The following is a 20,803-nucleotide window of genomic DNA, read 5'->3' on the forward strand; positions in this document are numbered from 1 at the left end:
AACTTTTAAAATACAGACACACATTACGTGCGAGCTAAGTGAATGAATGAGCTCATATTATGTTTTGCATGTAGCTGGGATAGGCGCCAGCGCCCCCCGCAACCCCGAAAGGGAATAAGCGGTAGAAAATGGATGGATGGATGGATGTGGTGAATCTTTATGTTCATCTTAGAGAAAGCCAGTTGAACTAGTACCATAGGGGTTTTTGATACTGACATAATACCATAGGGCCATTTAGTACTGACATAATAACATAGGGCCCTTTAATTCTGACTTAATACCATAGGGCCCTTTAGTACTGACCTGCACTAGACTGGGAAGAGTGAATCTACAATAGGCAAGCAGCTTAGTGTGAAAAAAATCCACTTTTGGAGCAATTATCCACTGATAATCTCCCGCGATCTGGGCTCCACGCAAGATCTTATCCGGTGGGGTCAAAATGATCATGAGAACGGTGAGCAAAAATCCCAGAACCACACGGGGGGACCTGGTGAATGATTTGCAGAGAGCTGGGACCAAAGTAACAAAGGTTACCATCAGTAACACACTACGCCGACAGGGAATCAAATCCTGCAGTGCCAGATGTGTCCCCCAGTTTAAGCCAGTGCATGTCCAGGCCCGTCTGAAGTTTGCCAGAGAGCACATGGATGATACAGCAGAGGATTGGGAGAATATTATGTGGTCAGATGAAACCAAAATAAAACTTTTTGGTATAAAATAAAACTCATCGTGTTTGGAGGAAGAAGAATACTGAGTTGCATCCCAAGAACACCATACCTACTGTGAAGCATGGGGGTTAAAACATCATGCTTTGGGGCTTTTTTCTACTAAGTGGAAAGGACGATTGATCCATGTTAAGGAAAGAATGAATGGGGCCATGTATCGTGAGATTTTGAGCCAAAACCTCCTTCCATCAGTGAAAGCTTTGAATGGTTGACCAAATACTTATTTTCCACCGTAATTTACAAATAAATTCTTTAAAATTCCTACAATGTGAATTCCTGGATTTGTTTTCACATTCTGTCTCTCACAGTTGAAGTGTACCTATGATGAAAATTACAGATCTCTCTCATCATTTTAAGTGGGAGAACTTGCACAATCGGTGGCTGACTAAATACTTTTTTGCCCCACCATGTATATATATATATATATATATATATATCCATCCATCCATCCATCCATCATCTTCCGCTTATCCGAGGTCGGGTCGCGGGGGCAGCAGCCTAAGCAGGGAAGCCCAGACTTCCCTATCTCCAGCCACTTCGTCTAGCTCTTCCCGGGGGATCCCGAGGCGTTCCCAGGCCAGCCGGGAGACATAGTCTTTCCAACGTGTCCTGGGTCTTCCCCGTGGCCTCCTACCAGCTGGACGTGCCCTAAACACCTCCCTAGGGAGGCGTTCGGGTGGCATCCTGACCAGATGCCCGAACCACCTCATCTGGCTCCTCTCGATGTGGAGGAGCAGCGGCTTTACGTTGAGCTCCTCCCGGATGGCAGAGCTTCTCACCCTATCTCTAAGGGAGAGCCCCGCCACACGGCGGAGGAAACTCATTTCGGCCGCTTGTACCCGTGATCTTATCCTTTCGGTCATGACCCAAAGCTCATGACCATAGGTGAGGATGGGAACGTAGATCGACCGGTAAATTGAGAGCTTTGCCTTCCGGCTCAGCTCCTTCTTCACCACAACGGATCGATACAACGTCCGCATTACTGAAGACGCCGCACCGATCCGCCTGTCGATCTCACGATCCACTCTTCCCCCACTCGTGAACAAGACTCCTAGGTACTTGAACTCCTCCACTTGGGGCAGGGTCTCCTCCCCAACCCGGAGATGGCACTCCACCCTTTTCCGGGCGAGAACCATGGACTCGGACTTGGAGGTGCTGATTCTCATTCCGGTCGCTTCACACTCGGCTGCGAACCGATCCAGTGAGAGCTGAAGATCCCGGCCAGATGAAGCCATCAGGACAACATCATCTGCAAAAAGCAGAGACCTAATCCCGTGGCCACCAAACCGGAACCCCTCAACGCCTTGACTGCGCCTAGAAATTCTGTCCATAAAAGTTATGAACAGAATCGGTGACAAAGGACAGCCTTGGCGGAGTCCAACCCTCACTGGAAACGTGTCCGACTTACTGCCAGCAATACGGACCAAGATCTGACACTGATCGTACAGGGAGCGGACCGCCACAATCAGACAGTCCGATACCCCATACTCTCTGAGCACTCCCCACAGGACTTCCCTAGGGACACGGTCGAATGCCTTCTCCAAGTCCACAAAGCACATGTAGACTGGTTGGGCAAACTCCCATGCACCCTCAAGAACCCTGCCGAGAGTATAGAGCTGGTCCACAGTTCCACGACCAGGACGAAAACCACACTGTTCCTCCTGAATCCGAGGTTCGACTATCCGGCGAAGCCTCCTCTCCAGTACACCTGAATAAACCTTACCGGGAAGGCTGAGGAGTGTGATCCCACGATAGTTGGAACACACCCTCCGGTCCCCCTTCTTAAAGAGAGGGACCACCACATATATATATATATATATATATATGTGTATATAAATTAGAGAAATATTTGAATTTCAGTGTTCATTTATTTACACATATACACGCACATAAGACTCATCCACTCATTGTTGAGTTAAGCGCTGAATCGTCCATCCTTGTTCTATTCTCTGTCACTATTTTTCTAACCATGCTGAACCCCCTCTCTGATGATGCATTGCTGTGTGGCACGCACAAAAGTGCTTTCATCAAATGCACTAGAGTCTGGAATTTTCCATCTCTCCCTAGCATGGCCCAAAACGTACAGTAGATGGCAGTATTGTCCTGTTTAAGAGTGTCACAACATTGCTGTTTACGGCAGACAAACTGCTTTACGGTAGACGGAAACGTGACTGCTGTTGTTGTGTGTTGTTACCGCACTGGGAGGACGTTAATAAAACTGCCTAACAATAAACCCACATAAGAAACCAAGAACTCGCCCTCGATCATTCTACAGTTATAACGTCATTGGGCAGGCATGCTCTTTATTTTGTGGGAAAGCGGACGTGAAAACAGGCTGTCGACACGTCACTCAGGTCCGGATGGAGATGGAGGGGACGTGGCCTCCAGCTCCGCCTGAATTTCGGGTGATTTTCGGGAAAAAATTAGTCCTGGGAGTTTTTCGATATAGGCGCTGAATTTCGGGAGTCTCCCGGCAAATCCAGGATTGGCAAGTATGCCTTTAGTACTGACATATATAGGGCCCTTAAGTACTGACATAATACCATAGGGCCCTTTAGTACTGACATACAGTAATACCATAGGTCCCTTTATTACTGACATAATACCATAGGGTTGTGGCCCTCTAAGTATCTGTGAGAATGTTGCTCCCGTAATCTGTTTATGAAACACTTTCAGCATCAAGTCAACAAAAAAATGGTTAAAGGGGAACATTATCACCAGACCTATGTAAGCGTCAATATATACCTTGATGGTGCAGAATCAAGACCATATATATTTTTTAACCGATTTCCGAACTCTAAATGGGTGAATTTTGGCGAATTAAACGCCTTTCTGTTTATCGCTCTCTTTGTGACGACGTCACAACGTGACATCACATCGGTCGTCAACGCCATGTTTCCCTACCACATCGAGTCAAATCAGCTCTGTTATTTTCCGTTTTTTCGACTGTTTTCCGTACCTTGGAGACATCATGCCTCGTCGGTGTGTTGTCGGAGGGTGTAACAACACGATCAGGGACGGATTTACGTAAAATGTGCATCGATTAGCACGGCATGCTAATCGATGCTAACATGCTATTTAGAAAAGCTGTGTGCATTATGCCTATTTGTAGCTATATTTACAACTAGCCTTTCACTCCACCCACATTTAATGCGAAAAAAACACTCACCAATCGACGGATTTAAGTTGCTCCAGTGTCAAGAGATGCGAAAGTCCCTCGTTTGGTTTTTACCGGCGATGTTACGACAGAGATGGCACAGAGATGACAAGAATGTCTGGATATCCTGCGGCACTCATAGCAGATGCATTCTTAACGATAAATTCAACGAAATCACAAGGGTGAGTTTTGTTGTTATTGACTCATTGATCCAGTGTCAATGCGAAAGTCCTGATCAGTTGGTCTGCACATTTTACCAGCGATACTAACGCAGAATAGCGTTAGCATGGCCGAATAGCGTCAATAGCTATTCGCTCAGTAGGTTCAGTTTCTTCTTTAATTTCGGTTTTGCTATCTGCCTCCATACTCCAACCATCTGTTTCAATACACGCTTAATCTGTTGAATCGCTCAAGCCGCTGAAATCCGAGTCTGAATCCGAGCTAATGTCGCTATATCTTGCTGTGCTATTAGCCATTGTTTGTATTGGAATCGCTATGTGACGTCATAGGGAAATAGACAGTGGCATCGCAAATAGCGAAAATCAAGCACTTTAAAGCTTTTTTTAGGGATATTCCGGGAGATGTAAAATTTTGAAAAAAAATTCGAAAAATAAAATAAGCCACTGGGAACTGATTTTAATTGGTTTCAACCCTTCTGGAATTGGGATAATGTTCCCTCTTTAGGTTTGACTGTAAATTTACTTGCACGGATAACAAAACCAACATGGAAGTGCAGCTGGATTCAGATCTCAGTGGCAGTCTGACAAGCAAATGGTCCCAACCAAAAACTCTTTGACGTGTCCCTGAGTTTGTGTCCTTGTGACTCAGTCCTCTATTTGGACACAACCCAGGTGACCTTTCTCTTGGAAACAATCCCCTTTAAAAGCTTTATTTTTGCATCTGAGAATGCATAGAATGATCTGATGTGCATGCAAAGAAACGGCCTCTTGTCCTGCTGGTGTGTTTGGACTTCAGTGCTTCACCCTTCAAGTGCTTTTGCACAATTGCTGTCTCCTTATGCAGACGGACTAATACTGTTGAACAAATGCCTTCTTCTAGGGGTGCCATCACAACATTGGCAAATGAATCAGGATCTTGCAGAAGTGAGTCAGAAACCAACAACTGAAGCAAAATGTTTTTTTTGTGCAACAAACATGAAACATCCATCCTGCTGCTGCTCAATGTACAAAATGCACATTTATTACAAGAATAAAATGTTAATAACCCGTCCGTTCTATTTTCTACCGATTGTCCTTTTCGGGGTTGCTGGGGGGCTGGAGCCTATCCCAGCCGGAATTAGAAATAAAGTTGTGCAAATGTTGCAGCAAAAAGCAGATGCCGTATTTCCTTGAATTGCCACCGGGGCGCTAATTAATTTAAAACCTCTTCCCACTCCTGCGCTTACTAAAGGCATGCAGTAAAAATAAGCATGCGCTAATTATTTTAAAACCTTTTCTCATTCCGGTACTTACCAAAGGCATGCAGTAACAATTTGAGTGTGATGTAAGGATACCATCATGAAAAGCACATTTATAAAAAAAAAAGTTATTATTGTCTTACCTTTACTTATAAATATAGTCCATGCCAGCTCCTTCTGATCAAAAGCATCGATAACTTGTTTATAGAAGTCTTCCTTATCTTTCTTCAGTTTTAAAAGTCTCTCTGTCTCGATGGATATCTTCCTTTATTACCTCCTCCAGTACATATCACGTCACTCATTTCACTTCTTCTGCAGCCGAGTAATCGCAAAAGGATCACTAGCGCCCTCTGGCACCAGGAAGTGGGAGTTATTAAATTACTCATATTTGACGGACGCAGCTACGGTATGGTGACGGTCTCAAGCCGTCGTCTTGCGAGTTCCCAGGACCACCAAGGAAGGACATGGCTTGAGCAGTTTGACTTTGTTTATTTTACAATAAAACCTCAGTTCAGGTTGCTCTTCCGCTCCTCCTCTCCGCTCGCTCGCCCTGCCTGTCTGTCGGACCGTCGGCTCCACAGGTATATTAATAAAACATAGCTGCTTACTGTTCTTTTTAGCATACCGGGCCACGCTGTTTTAAGACGTGGCTTGGCATTGTCTTGCTGAAATAAGCAGGGGCGTCCATGATAACGTTGCTTGGATGACAACATATGTTGCTCCAAAACCTGTATGGACCTTTCAGCATTTATGGTGCCTTCACAGATGTGTAAGTTACCCATGCCTTGGGCACTCACGTATCCCCATACCATCACAGAGGCTGGCTTTTGAACTTTGCCCCTATAACAATCCGGATGGTTATTTTCCTCTTTGTTCCGGAGGACAACACGTCCAAAGTTTCCAAATATAATTTGAAATGTGGACTCGTCAGACCACAGAACACTTTTCGGCTTTGCATCAGTCCATCTTAGATGAGCTCGGGCCAAGCGAAGCCGGCGGCGTTCCTGGGTGTTGTTGATAAATGGCTTTCGCTTTGCATAGTAGAGTTTTAACTTGCACTTGCAGATGTAGCAACCAACTGTAGTTACTGACAGTGGTTTTATGATGTGTTCCTGAGTCCATGTAGTGATATCCTTCACACTGATGTCGGTTTTTGATGCAGTACCGCCTGAGGGATCAAAAGTCCGTAATATCATCGTTTACGTGCAGTTTTTTCTCCAGATTCTCTGAAACTTTTGATGATTTTATGGACCGTAGATGGTAAAATCCCTAAATTCCTTGCAATAGCTCGTTGAGAAACGTTGTTCTAAAACTGTTCGACAATTTGCTTACAAAGTGGTGACCCTCACCCCATCCTTGTTTGTGAATTACTTAGCATTTCATGGAAGCTGCTTTTATACCCAATCATGGCACCCACCTGTTCCCAATTAGCCTGAACACCTGTGGGATGTTCCAAATAAGTGTTTGATGATTATTCCTCAACTTTATCCGCATTTTTGCCACCTTTCCCAACTTCTTTGTCACTGTTTATCAGTTTTAACATCAAATATGTTGTCTTTGTAGCATATTCAATTGAATATGGGTTGAAAATGATTTGTAAATCATTGTATTTTGTTTTTTTTTACATCAAACACAATTTCCCAACTCATATGGAAACGGGGTTGTAAATCAATGATGAGTTGTTTAGTACATGCAAACATACTGAGTGTGAGTACGTAGGGCCGTGACCTTAGCTTTAGGTTGGGGTGGGGGTCCTTCGAGAGTCCAGGGATAAGTCATTCCAAAGACCACCAAGTAAATCTCATTTGTGTACTGAACATTCCCCAAATTCTTTATTAATTCTGATCAATCCAACAACCATTCACTGTCAATAAATGTCAAGATTTAACATTTATTGCAGCATTTTTCAGCTCAGTTTGGTTAATGTGACAGCAGGCCTCAGACGGCAGGAAAAAGCAGAAGATTTGAAGGCAGGCAGTGCAACGTAGCGTGCCTTCTTCTATCTAGATCACTGAGCACACCAATCTTTCCTTTGCTTGCTTGGTGGACTTGCTACAGGCGCGCCTGTCTTGTGTCTCTGCCCTACTTTTCATCATTATTACACAATCTTCTCTCCTTTTGGTGTTGTATCAATCAAAACAACATTCAGCCACTCGCCATACCATCCATAATCTTCCGCTTATCTGAGGTCGGGTCGCGGGGGCAGCAGCCTAAGCACTCGCCATACCATATGTATAAATACTTGCAAAAAAAACCATATTCATTTCAACTGAAATAAGTTAGTTTAGGGCAGGGGTCACCAACCTTTTTGAAAACAAGAGCTACTTCTTGGGTACTGATTAATGCGAAGGGCTACCAGTTTGATACACACAAATTTTTTTTTTGCCGAAATAGCCAATTTGCTCAATTTACCTTCAATACACACAAAAAAAAAAAAAAAAAAAAAATATATATATATATATATATATATATATATATATATATATATATATATATATATATATATAGTCCTGGGTTCAAATCCAGGCTCGGGATCTTTCTGTGTGGAGTTTGCATGTTCTCCACGTGAATGCGTGGGTTCCCTCGGGGTACTCCGGCTTCCTCCCACTTCCAAAGACATGCACCTGGGGATAGGTTGATTGGCAACACTAAATTGGCCCTAGTGTGTGAATGTGAGTGTGAATGTTGTCTGTCTATCTGTGTTGGCCCTGCGATGAGGTGGCGACTTGTCCAGGGTGTACCCCGCCTTCCGCCCGATTGTAGCTGAGATAGGCGCCAGCGCCCCCGCGACCCCAAAAGGGAATAAGCGGTAGAAAATGAATGAATGAATGAATGAATATATATATATATATATATATATATATATATATATATATATATATATATATATGTGTATATATATATATATATGTATATATATATATATATATGTATATGTATATATATATATATATATATATATATATATATATATATATATATATATATATAAAACAATCTGTATTTCTGTCAGTCATTCCGTCGTACAATTTTTTTTCCTTTTACGGAAGGTTTTTTGTAGAGAATAAATGATGAAAAAACACTTAATTGAACGGTTTAAAAGAAGAGAAAACAGGAAAAAAATGAAAATTAAATTATTAAACATAGTTTATCTTCAATTTTGACTCTTTAGATTTCAAAATTTCAACCGAAAAAAAGAAGAGAAAAACTACCTAATTTGAATCTTTTTGAAAAAATTAAAAAAATAATTTATGGAACATCACTAGTAATTTTACCTGATTAAGATTAATTTTAGAATTTTGATGACATGTTTTAAATAGGTTAAAATCCAATCTGGATGTTGTCAGAATATATAACAAATTGGACCAAGCTATATTTCTAACAAAGACAAATCATTATTTCTTCTAGATTTTCCAGAACAAAAATTTTAAAAGAAATTCAAAAGACTTTGAAATAAGATTTAAATCGGATTCTAAAGATTTTCTAGATTTTCTTAATTTTAATCATAATAAGTTTGAAGAAATATTTCAAAAATATTCTTCGTCGAAAAAACAGAAGCTAAAATGAAGAATTAAATTAAAATGTATTTATTATTCTCAGACTGGGAATAGAAGCATTAGACTGGGAATAGGAGCAGCATCAGACTGGGAATAGGAGCAGCATCAGACTGGGAATAGGAGTAGCTTCAGACTGGGAATAGGAGCAGCGTCAGACTGAGAATAGCAGCAGCATCAGACTGGGAATAGCAGCAGTAGCATCAGACTGGGAATAGCAGCAGCATTAGACTGGGAATAGGAGCAGCATCAGACTGGGAATAGCAGCAGCATCAGACTGGGAATAGCAGCAGCATCAGACTGGGAATAGCAGCAGTAGCATCAGACTGGGAATAGCAGCAGCATTAGACTGGGAATAGGAGCAGCATCAGACTGGGAATATGAGCAGCGTCAGACTGGGAATAGCAGCAGCATCAGACTGGGAATAGCAGCAGCATCAGACTGGGAATAGCAGCAGCATAAGACTGGGAATAGGAGCAGCATGAGACTGGGAATAGCAGCAGCATCAGACTGGGAATAGCAGCAGTACCATCAGACTGGGAATAGCAGCAGCATCAGACTGGGAATAGGAGCATCATCAGACTGGGAATAGGAGCATAATCCGACTGGGAATAGTAGCAGCATCCGACTGGGAATAGGAGCATGAGACTGGGAATAGGAGCGGCATCAGACTGGGAATATGAGCATCAAACTGGGAATAGGAGCAGCATGAGAATGGGAATAGGAGCATGAGACTCGGAATAGGAGCAGGATCAGACTGGGAATAGGAGCATCAGACTGGGAATAGGAGCAGCATGAGAATGGGAATAGGAGCATCACCAGACTGGAAATGGGAGCATCAGACTGGGAATAGGAGCAGCATCAGACTGGGAATAGGAGCAGCATCAGACTGGGAATAGGAGCAGCATCAGACTGGGAATAGGAGCATCATCAGACTGGGAATAGGAGAATGAGAATAGGAGCAGCATCAGACTGGGAATAGGAGCAGCATGAGAATGGGAATAGGAGCAGCATCAGAATGGGAATAGGAGCATGAGAATGGGAATAGGAGCAGCATGAGAATGGGAATAGGAGCATCATCAGAATGGGAATAGGAGCATGAGAATGGGAATAGGAGCAGCATGAGAATGGGAATAGGAGCATCATCAGACTGGGAATAAGAGCAGCATTGGACTGGGAATAGGAGCATTAGAATGGGAATAGGAACAGCATGAGAATGGGAATAGGAGCATCATCAGACTGGGAATAGGAGCAGCATCAGACTGGGATTAGGAGCAGCATGAGAATGGGAATAGGAGCATCATCAGACTGAGAATAGGAGCATCATCAGAATGGGAATAGGAGCATCAGACTGGGAATAGGAACAGCATGAGAATGGGAATAGGAGCATCATCAGACTGGGAATAGGAGCAGCATTAGAATGGGAATAGGAGCATCATCAGACTGGGAATAGGAGCATCATCAGACTGGGAATAGGAGCAGCATCAGACTGGGATTAGGAGCAGCATGAGAATGGGAATAGGAGCATCATCAGACTGAGAATAGGAGCATCATCAGAATGGGAATAGGAGCATCAGACTGGGAATAGGAACAGCATGAGAATGGGAATAGGAGCATCATCAGACTGGGAATAGGAGCATCATCAGACTGGGAATAGGAGCAGCATTAGACTGGGAATAGGAGCATCATCAGACTGGGAATAGGAGCAGGATCTGACTGGGAATAGGAGCAGGATCAGACTGCCCACAGTTAACACGCTCCAGTGCACGTCTTGGCTCCGCCCCCCCCGAGGAGGCACATCGTCCACGCTGCGTGATGATCATCACATCCACGCACAGCCGCCCGTGGAATTGTAGTAGTAGTACTTCTCTCTCCTTTTCCTTCATGGATTCGCCTTTTCTCTGGAATATTGCTTTGTCCCGTCGCGGTAAGTAAGTACGTGCGTGTGAGTGGGGGCGTGTGTGTGTGTGTGTGTGTGTGCGTGGGTGCGTGGGGGAGAAGAAGCAAGGTGGCCATTGTCTGTCACTTTGCATTGATACACCACCAGCACCCAGCAAGTAGACGGTGTTCACCAGATGATACACCACCAGCACCCAGCAAATACCAGCAGGCTCCAGCAAATAGACGGTGTTCACTGTTGCCGTGGACGTGTAGATGTGTGGAGCAGACAGACAGATAAACACCTGTCTGACTGCCTGGATGTCTGTCTGTCTGTCCACTTACACGCCCTGAACATGATTAGCGTGATTGCTGATTTCCACGCGTGGACTTCACGACCGTGGCGGGGATTTAGTGAACATTGGTCGCCTTTTTGTGTTGCTGCTGCACACTGAACATGACCATCATCTGCAGCCTGCCATGTTGATATTCACTATTCCTTATTAGTCCTTAATGTTGCCCTTTATTATTCCTTAATGTTGCTCTTTATTATTCGTTATTAGTCCTTAATGTTGCTCTTTATTATTCATTATTATTCCTTAATGTTGCTCTTTATTATTCCTTAATGTTGCTCTTTATTATTCCTTAATTTTGCTCTTTATTATTCCTTATCATTCCTTAATGTTGCTCTTTATTATTCCTTATTATTCCTTGATGTTGCTCTTTATTATTCCTCATTATTCCTTAATGTTGCTCTTTATTAATTCTTATTATTCCTTAATGTTGCTCTTTATTATTCCTTATTAGTCCTTAATGTTGCTCTTTATTATTCCTTACTGTTGCTCTTTATTATTCCTTATTAGTCCTAATATTGCTCTTTATTAGTCCTTAATGTTGCTCTTTATTATTCCCTATTAGTCCTTAATGTTGCTCTTTATTATTCCTTACTGTTGCTCTTTATTATTCCTTATTAGTCCTTAATATTGCTCTATATTATTCCTTAATGTTGCTCTTTATTATTCCTTATTATTCCTTAATGTTGCTCTTTATTATTCCTTTTTATTCCTTGATGTTGCTCTTTATTATTCCTTGTTATTCCTTAATGTTGCTCTTTATTAATTCCTATTATTCCTTAATGTTGTTCTTCATTATTCCTTATTATCCCTAAATGTTGTTTTTTATTAATTCTTATTATTCTTTAATGTTGCTCTTTATTATTCCTTAATGTCGCTCTTTATTATTCCTTATCATTCCTTAATGTTGCTCTTTATTATTCCTTATTATTCCTTGATGTTGCTCTTTATTATTCCTTATTATTCCTTAATGTTGCTCTTTATTAATTCTTATTAGTCCTTAATGTTGCTCTTTATTATTTCTTATTAGTCCTTAATGTTGCTCTTTATTATTCCTTATTAGTCCTTAATGTTGCTCTTTATTATTCCTTACTGTTGCTCTTTATTATTCCTTATTAGTCCTAATATTGCTCTTTATTATTCCTTAATGTTGCTCTTTATTATTCCTTATTAGTCCTTAATGTTGCTCTTTATTATTCCTTATTAGTCCTTAATGTTGCTCTTTATTATTCCTTATTAGTCCTTAATATTGCTCTATATTATTCCTTAATGTTGCTCTTTATTATTCCTTATTATTCCTTAATGTTGCTCTTTATTATTCCTTATTATTCCTTGATGTTGCTCTTTATTATTCCTTGTTATTCCTTAATGTTGCTCTTTATTAATTCCTATTATTCCTTAATGTTGTTCTTTATTATTTCTTATTATCCCTAAATGTTGTTTTTTAATAATTCTTATTATTCTTTAATGTTGCTCTTTATTATTGCTTAATGGCGCTCTTTATTATTCCTTATTATTCCTTGATGTTGCTCTTTATTATTCCTTATTATTCCTTAATGTTGCTCTTTATTAATTATTTTTATTCCTTAATTTTTCTCTTTATTATTCCTTATTAGTCCTCAATGTTGCACTTTATTATTCCTTATTATTCCTTAATGTTGTTCTTTATTATTCCTTATTGGTCCTTAATGTTGCTCTTTATTATTCCTTATCATTCCTTTATGTTGCTCTTTACTATTCGTTATTGGTCCTCAATGTTGCTCTTTATTGTTCTTTATTAGTCCTTAATGTTGGTCTTTGTTATTTCTTGATGTTCCTTAATGTTGCTCTTTATTATTCCTTAATGTTCCTTAATGTTGGTCTTTATTATTCCTTACTATTACTTTATGTTGGTCTTAATTATTCCTTAATGTTGGTCTTTATTATTCTTTCCATGTGTGGTCAACATGATGCAGAACATTTAAACATCACATTTTAACAGTGAGGTGTGCTTTATATGCTAAATAACTGCATTTTCCTCTCCCTCCGAGGTCACAACATTAGGTACACTTGCACACTATAATCACATTCAATTCAAATGTACTTCAGTTCTGAGTGACAGTCAGAAATATATATATATTTCTATATATATATATATATATATATATATATATATATATATATATTATAGCAAACATACTTACAGTTTGCAATCTAGTCAAATGATATGAAACCATTTGTGAATCACAAAAATGATGATGTATTAAATAATTCACAGTAGGTTTGGTCAGGCTGATTAGAAACATACTGTAAGTACTAACCAAATAGTTTGCATAAAAAACACTCCTATGTAATTGACAAAAACACAAATGTACTTACTATTATGTTGTGGTAAAATAAACTAAATGAATTATGAATATGTTTCTGAACTAAACTAGTCTGTAAGTAACATTAAAGTGCAAATGAAAAGACAGCTTCACCACTTTAGTCATCATTTTTGCGCTAAAGATACCTCTTAATGACTTTAGCTCCAGACTTCTTCTGCTTGTTTCAGGTTGTCATTACTGCCACAAGTGGTGGACAAGTGTATTACAACTAAGTACCGCTGCGGCCATACAAACCACAGCTGACAAAACATATTTTTTTGCGGGCCTTTAGGGGGCGCTTGTGGCCAAACAATGGTTGAGTAACACTGCTTAGCTTCAATGGACATTTTAGGAAAAATCTTCGATTTGTCTCCTTGCCAAAATCTTTATTTTATTCCTAATAAATGCACATCATCAACATTGAAATGGCACTTTTAAAAGTATCAATATGAATAATATAATAACAATAATAATACTATATAGTAATCTACAGTTTGTCCTGCAATCGTCAAATCACCTGTTGAGGTCCTGCTTTTTTGAAAGAGCCCTAAATTCCATCTTTAGCAGAAAATGTGATTATAGCAGTTGACATTTATCTGCTGCGATGAGGTGGCGACTTGTCCAGGGCGTAATTTGCCTTCCGTCCGATTGTAGCTGAGATAGGCACCAGCGACCCCAAAGGGAATAAGCGGTAGAAAATGGATGGATGGACATTTACACCGACAATAAACGACGGAAACCACAGCACCCGGGACCACTTTTGTGTCCCGTTCAATAAAAGCAAGCGCTGGTCTTGCCAGTAATTCATGACAATTGCCACTTTTGCACCATCACAGCAACTTGAAAAATCAGGCAGGAAATAACTGGACAAACTAATGTAATCATGAGCTCCACATTCAATTGTTGTATAATCAATATCATCCGGCAAGTCTTTTCAACCATGATAAAAGTGTGTTGCTGAAATGACCAGGCGCACACATTGGAGGAGTGACCTCTGACCTTACATGTGATACATAAAACATCCTGGACTCTCACACTAGAGATTTGTTATTGATCTCTCTCACACGCACGCACGCACGCATGCACACACACACACACACACACACACACACACACACACACACACACACGCTTTACGTCACAGTCTCACAGGATTTAGAGATAGCAGGTATTTGATTGGGTGTGTGGGCGGTGGCCAGAGTTATTTGGGCAGTGGGGGCTCCTGATTGGGTAGTAGATCAGTCATGTGATCCCTCAGGGGCCTGATGGGCCCTTGGGTGAGATAAGGGCTGCTCTTGTGGAGAATGACCCTCCTAGATGGTTTATTGAAAGGAAAAGGAAGAAGACATTAGAAATGTGATACAGCTTTTCTAGCTTGATTGATTTATCGTGAATCCAGCAGATGATGTGCTTGTCTAAATCTATACCCTGCTAGTGTAATTATTCCCTATGTTAGTTGGATTAAATGAACATGTCTGCGCTCTCATTCATCAGGTCATTGTACAAACCCCGTTTCCATATGAGTTGGGAAATTGTGTTAGATCTAAATATAAATGGAATACAAAGATTTGCAAATCCCTTTCAACCCATATTCAATTGAATGCACTACAAAAACAAGATATTTGATGTTCAACTCATACATTTTTCATTTTTTTTTGCACATAATAATTAACTTAGAATTTCATGGCTGCAACACGTGCCAACGTAGTTGGGGAACGGCATGTTCACCACTGTGTTACATCACCTTTTCTTTTAACAACACTCAATAAATCTTTAGGAACTGAGGAGACACATTTTTGAAGTTTTTCAGGCGGAATTATTTCCCATTCTTGTTTTATCTACAGCTTAAGTTGTCTCCGTTGTGGTATTTTAGGCTTCATAATGTGCCACACATTTTCAATGGGACACAGGTCTGGACTACAGGCAACCCAGTTTATTACCCGCACTCTTTTACTATGAAGTCACGCTGTTGTAACAAGTGACTTGGCATTGTCTTGCCAAAATAAGCAGGGGCGTCCATGATAACGTTGCTTGGATGGCAGCATATTTTGTTCCAAAACCTGTATGTACCTTTCAGCATTAATGGTGCCTTCACAGATGTGTAAGTTACCCATGCCTTGGGCACTAATACACCCCCATTGTTGTGATCCGCTGCTCGGATGTTTCAAAATTTTATTTTCATTTTTTTCCTGTTTTCTCCCCTTTTAAACCGTTCAATTAAGTGTTTTTTTTTCATCATTTATTCCCTACAAAAAACCTTCCGTAAAAGGAAAAAAAATGTACGACGGAATGACAGACAGAAATACCCATTTTTTAATGTATATATAGAATTATTTATAAAAGGTAAGTTGTCTATTTTTGTCAATTTTTTTAAGTGTATATCTAACTGGTAGCCCTTCGCATTAATCAGTACCCAAGAAGTAGCTCTTGGTTTCAAAAAGGTTGGTGACCCCTGCTCCAATACCAGGAGGGTCTGCCTGGGCAAGGATAGTTCCGTCCTATCATAGTGAGAAAAACAACTGTTGAGATGCAAACGAGCAATCCTACTGTCAAAGCCAACGATAGTCCTTGAAGTGGAATTATCCTCTCGTTAGCATTGAGGTATGGTGTGGCAGAACAATTGCTGTGGATCGACAGCTGTCAGCCCAAAATAGTTTTTCAACTTTGATTAGATGGCTTCCCTCAATCCTCTTTAGTACCATATGTCCGCCCTGTCCAGAATGTGTAAATGTTTGTTCTCAAAGGAGTGCTGTTTCTCCCTGAAGTGCATCGACAGCTGAGTCTAGACCTGAAGAGTTGGCCCGTCTATGTTGTGCCACGCGTCGACTTAGTGGTTGTTTAGTTTCATCAATATATGAATCAGTGTTCATCAAAACACTGGACAGCAAACACCAGATTGTTTTTGCGGTTGAGGGGTGTCCGGTCTTTAGGATCCACCAGTCTCTGTCTCAGGGTGTGTTCTGGTTTGAAGTGTTCTGTGATGTTGAGTTGGTTAAAACTTTTTCAAAGTTTCTCAGATAGACTTGATACATATGGAATGACAATACGTTTACGTCCGTTACCTTTTTCCTCCTTATCAACTCTGTACTTTTTTGTTCTAGAACTGGATGCACTTTTCACAAACAACGAGTTGGGCTAACCACAAATTTTGAGGACTTCCCTCAAATACCTATGCTCTTTGTTTTTGGCCTATGGGCTGGTAGGAAAGTGATCAGATCTATGTTGTAGGGTTCTGATACGCCCAGTTTGTGTTCCAGTGGGTGGTGTGAGGCAACAAGTAAGAATTGATCAGTATGTCTGGCCTCTAGTTGGGGTTTACCGAAAACATACACATACTGATCGAATGATGAACACACTGATTCATATATATTGGGGAAACAAAACAACCATGAAGCCGACTCATGGCACAACATACCGGGCAAACCCTGAGGTGCAGGTCGACAGTTGAGTCTTGGCCTGAAGACACACAAAACAGGCGGTGCCTGCATTCATTATGTGCAAAGAGTGGAAGTAACAACTTCAAAGCATTGTAAATAATAAACTGGAAGGTAAGAATATGTAAACAAAATAAATAAATATATATATATATTAGGGGTGTTGGAAAAAATCGATTCGAATACGAATTGAATCGAATACGTTGTGCGATTCATAATCAATTCTCAAGGATGTTGTAGTGTTGTGGTTTGTTTAGCCCTTTGAGACACTAGTGATTTAGGGCTATATAAGTAAACTTTGATTGTTGATTGATTTTTAAAAAATCGATTTAAAAAAATTTATATATATATATATATATATATTTTTTTTTTTTTAATCAATCCAACATAACAATACACAGCAACACCATAACAATAGAATCCAATTTCAAAACCAAACCTGACCCAGCAACACTCAGAACTGCAATAAACAGAACAATTGAGAGAAGACACAAACACGTCACAGAACAAACCAAAAGTAGTGAAACAAAAATGAATATTATCAACAACAGTATCAATATTAGTTATAATTTCAGCATAGCAGTGATTAAAAACCCCTCATTGACATTATCATTAGACATTTATAAAAATAAAAATAAAAACAATAGTGTCACAGTGGCTTACACTTGCATCGCATCTCATAAGCTTGACAACAGACTGTGTCCCAATGTTTTCACAAAGATAAAATAAGTCATATTTTTGGTTCGTTTAATAGTTAAAACAAATTTACATTATTGCAATCAGTTGATAAAACATTGTCCTTTACAATTATAAAAGCTTTTAAAAAGAAAATCTACTACTCTGCTAGCATGTCAGCGGACTGGGGTAGATCCTGCTGAAATCCTATGTATTGAATGACTACAGAATGGTTTTGAATCGGAAAAATATCGTTTTTGAATCGAGAATCGAATCAAATCGAAAAAATTGATATATTAGGGAATCGTGAACCCAAGAATCGATATTGAATCGAATCGTGGAACACCCAAAGATTCACAGCCCTAATATATATATATATATATATATATATATATATATATATATATATATATATATATATATTAGAGATGCGTGGATAGGCAATTATATCATCCGCATCTGGGTCACCAAAATCATCATCCACCCGAACCATCATTTTATCAGGACCGTACCCGCCCGCTGAAATACATCAGAGGTTGGCCACCTTACCACTCACAGAGCTATTTAAACCTGCTTCACAGAGTAATGAAGTCAATTGGAGCCGATAACGTTCTCGCGACTTTTCAATAGCATTCATCCTGATGACAAGAATATGGGCGTGCTGTGAAGCCATTGCCTTTGACACCTTCAACAACATGTACGAACCGATTGTTGGTCCAGCAACATGTTATGTGCATCTTCCGTAATCACACGTATGAGATTGAAAGGCATACTGGGTGATACAGAGTACACTGATGGTTGTGATATAAACAACTTTAACACTTACTAATATGCGCCACGCTGTGAAGCCACACAATACAGGATTGACAAACACATTTCGGGAGAACATCCTCACAGTAACACAACATAAACGCAACACAACTAATACCCATAATCCTTTGTATTCATGACACTTCCTGAATACGCCCCCCAACCCCGCCCACCTTACCGACGCACTGGGTGCGCGGTTTGGGGTGTATAAAATAGTCAGGATGTGTCATGAATACAAAGGATTATGGGTATTTGTTGTGTTACTGTGAGGATGTTCTCCCGAAATGTGTTTGTCGTTCCTAATTGATGTGGCTTCAAAGCGTGGCGCAGATTAGTAAGAGTGTTAAAATTGTTAATATCACAACCATTAGTGTACTCTGTGTCACCCAGTATGCCTTGCAGTCGTGTTTTTGTTGCCGCGGAAGCCGCACACAACATGATGCTTGACTGACAAGCAGATTGTACATGATGTAGTAGGCGACAAAGTCAATGGCTTCATAGCACGCCCTAATACTTATTAACTGGGTGACTTCCGGTAGTCATACAAGAGAATAATAGCGTCTACTTTTGATTTCTTCGCTTTATGACACAGGTCTTAAATAGCACTTTGAATGGCAAAGGATACCGATCCCAGAACTATGTATATCAAATATCTCCGGATGGTTCAACCGCCACCCGCCCGAATCTAATTAAAATCTATTTTTTCGTCATGTCAACCGCCCGACCCGCGGTTTACCCGTGGACTCCGCGGATGAGACCGCAAACCGCGCATATATATATATATATATATATATATATATGTATTTTTTTTTTGTACGTTAGGTCAGGAAAAAACACATATGCTATATCATTCCTACAAGCCAATTTATAATTTATATTTATTTATCAATTTATGAAACAGATCTTTTTTTTAACATGTTAAAATACAAGTATGTTTAACACATGTACATTCCTGAAGACAAGAATATAAGTCGGTGTATGACCTGATTTTGTACTGATGGCAATCAGACAAGATTGACAATAGTGCTGATAACTCACACCTTTTTGGAATTTACATTGTGGAGGAGAATACTGTCCAATACCACATGCAAGTGCTTGCTTTTTGTTTGTCCAGCTTTCATACTTCTTTGCATGCACTTTACAAGTAACACTTTGGCAAAAAACTGGCTTTCTGGGGCGACACTTTTACTGTGAAGCCAGGAACCTTGCGGTTGGTCTTTAGAGTTTTGACAGCAGGTACGGCTTGAGAGTCTGTTGTAGTATAAAGTGTTTCTTGCCTTCCTGCTGGTCGTTTTGTTCTTAAAAATGATCTGGCAGCAGCCAGCGTCATCTCACTAGACCATGGGTGTCAAACTCTGGCCCGCAGGCCAAATTTGGCCCGCCGTGTAATTTCATTTGGCCCTTAAGGCGCTATCAAATTAACATTAGAGCTGGCCCGCCGCTGTAACACCGCATTCACCACTAATACTCATACTCAGACTCCCGAAGTTCAGTGCCCCTCCCGAATTTCTCCCGATTTCCACCCGGACAATAATATTGGGGGCGGGCCGTAAAAGCACTGCCTTTGGCGTTCTCTACATGTCGCCACGTTCGCTTTTCCTCCATACAAACAGCGTGCCGGCCCACTCACATAATATATTCGGCTCATACACACACACAAATGTATGCAAGGCATACTTGGTCAACAGCCATACAGGTCACACTGAGGGTGGCCGTATAAACAACTTTAACACTGTTACAAATATACGCCACACTGTGAACCCACAGCAAACAAGAATGACAAACACATTTCGGGAGAGCATCTACACCGTAACACAACCGAACAAATACCCAGAACCCCTTGCATCACTAACTCTTCCGGGACGCGACAATATACACCCCCGCTACCACCAAACCCCGCCCCAACTCAAACTCGCCGCCGAAAAGACGCATTAAATTTGTTTTTGTTTTTTTATTTGATATGCCATTGATATTTTTTAATTATTATTATTTAAAACTCGATATTGCATGTCACTATAAAGTTATATAAGCCTTGCTTGGTCAATATTCAATGCAAAACTTGTTTGGGTCCCTATTAAAGGATTCATTTGTTCAACCTCGGCCCGCGGCTTCGTTCAGTTTTAAATTTTGGCCCACTCTGTATTTGAGTTTGACACCCCTGCACAAAAATCTCAAGTGCTGTGAATGTCACTCAAGTGACAAAAGTGACGTCATAGTGAAGATTGACGATCAGTCATTTATAGCTCTATTTTTAATGCCTGGCTGGCGATCGACAGACACACCCTCCGTGATCGACCGATAGCTTGCTATTGACCTAATGGGCACTTCTTGTCTCCACCCTACTGTATTTCCTTCTGTTTTGTGCTTTTAACCGCAAGTACAATTGCCTTTCCGTCTTCTAGTCGTCTATTGCGTTTCTACCGTTCATCACTCCAAGCAACGTTTGTAAAACTAC

At 40.5% G+C, this 20,803-nt stretch overlaps 1 protein-coding gene across 2 annotated transcripts in view; it reads left to right on the forward strand.

Annotated features, from left to right (window-relative positions):
- Nucleotides 1–10,627: 10,627 nt before the first annotated feature.
- plppr1 (phospholipid phosphatase related 1) overlaps nucleotides 10,628–20,803 on the forward strand; it is a 128,845-nt gene continuing 118,669 nt past the window's right edge. For both annotated transcript variants that reach the window (XM_061876975.1, XM_061876976.1), the window contains exon 1: nucleotides 10,628–10,780. The gene's annotated coding sequence lies outside the window, so the exon portion shown is untranslated. The remainder of the gene's footprint in view (nucleotides 10,781–20,803) is intronic.

Source organism: Nerophis ophidion, linkage group LG17, assembly GCF_033978795.1.
Source record: "Nerophis ophidion isolate RoL-2023_Sa linkage group LG17, RoL_Noph_v1.0, whole genome shotgun sequence".
NCBI classification, from domain to species: Eukaryota; Metazoa; Chordata; class Actinopteri; order Syngnathiformes; family Syngnathidae; genus Nerophis; species Nerophis ophidion.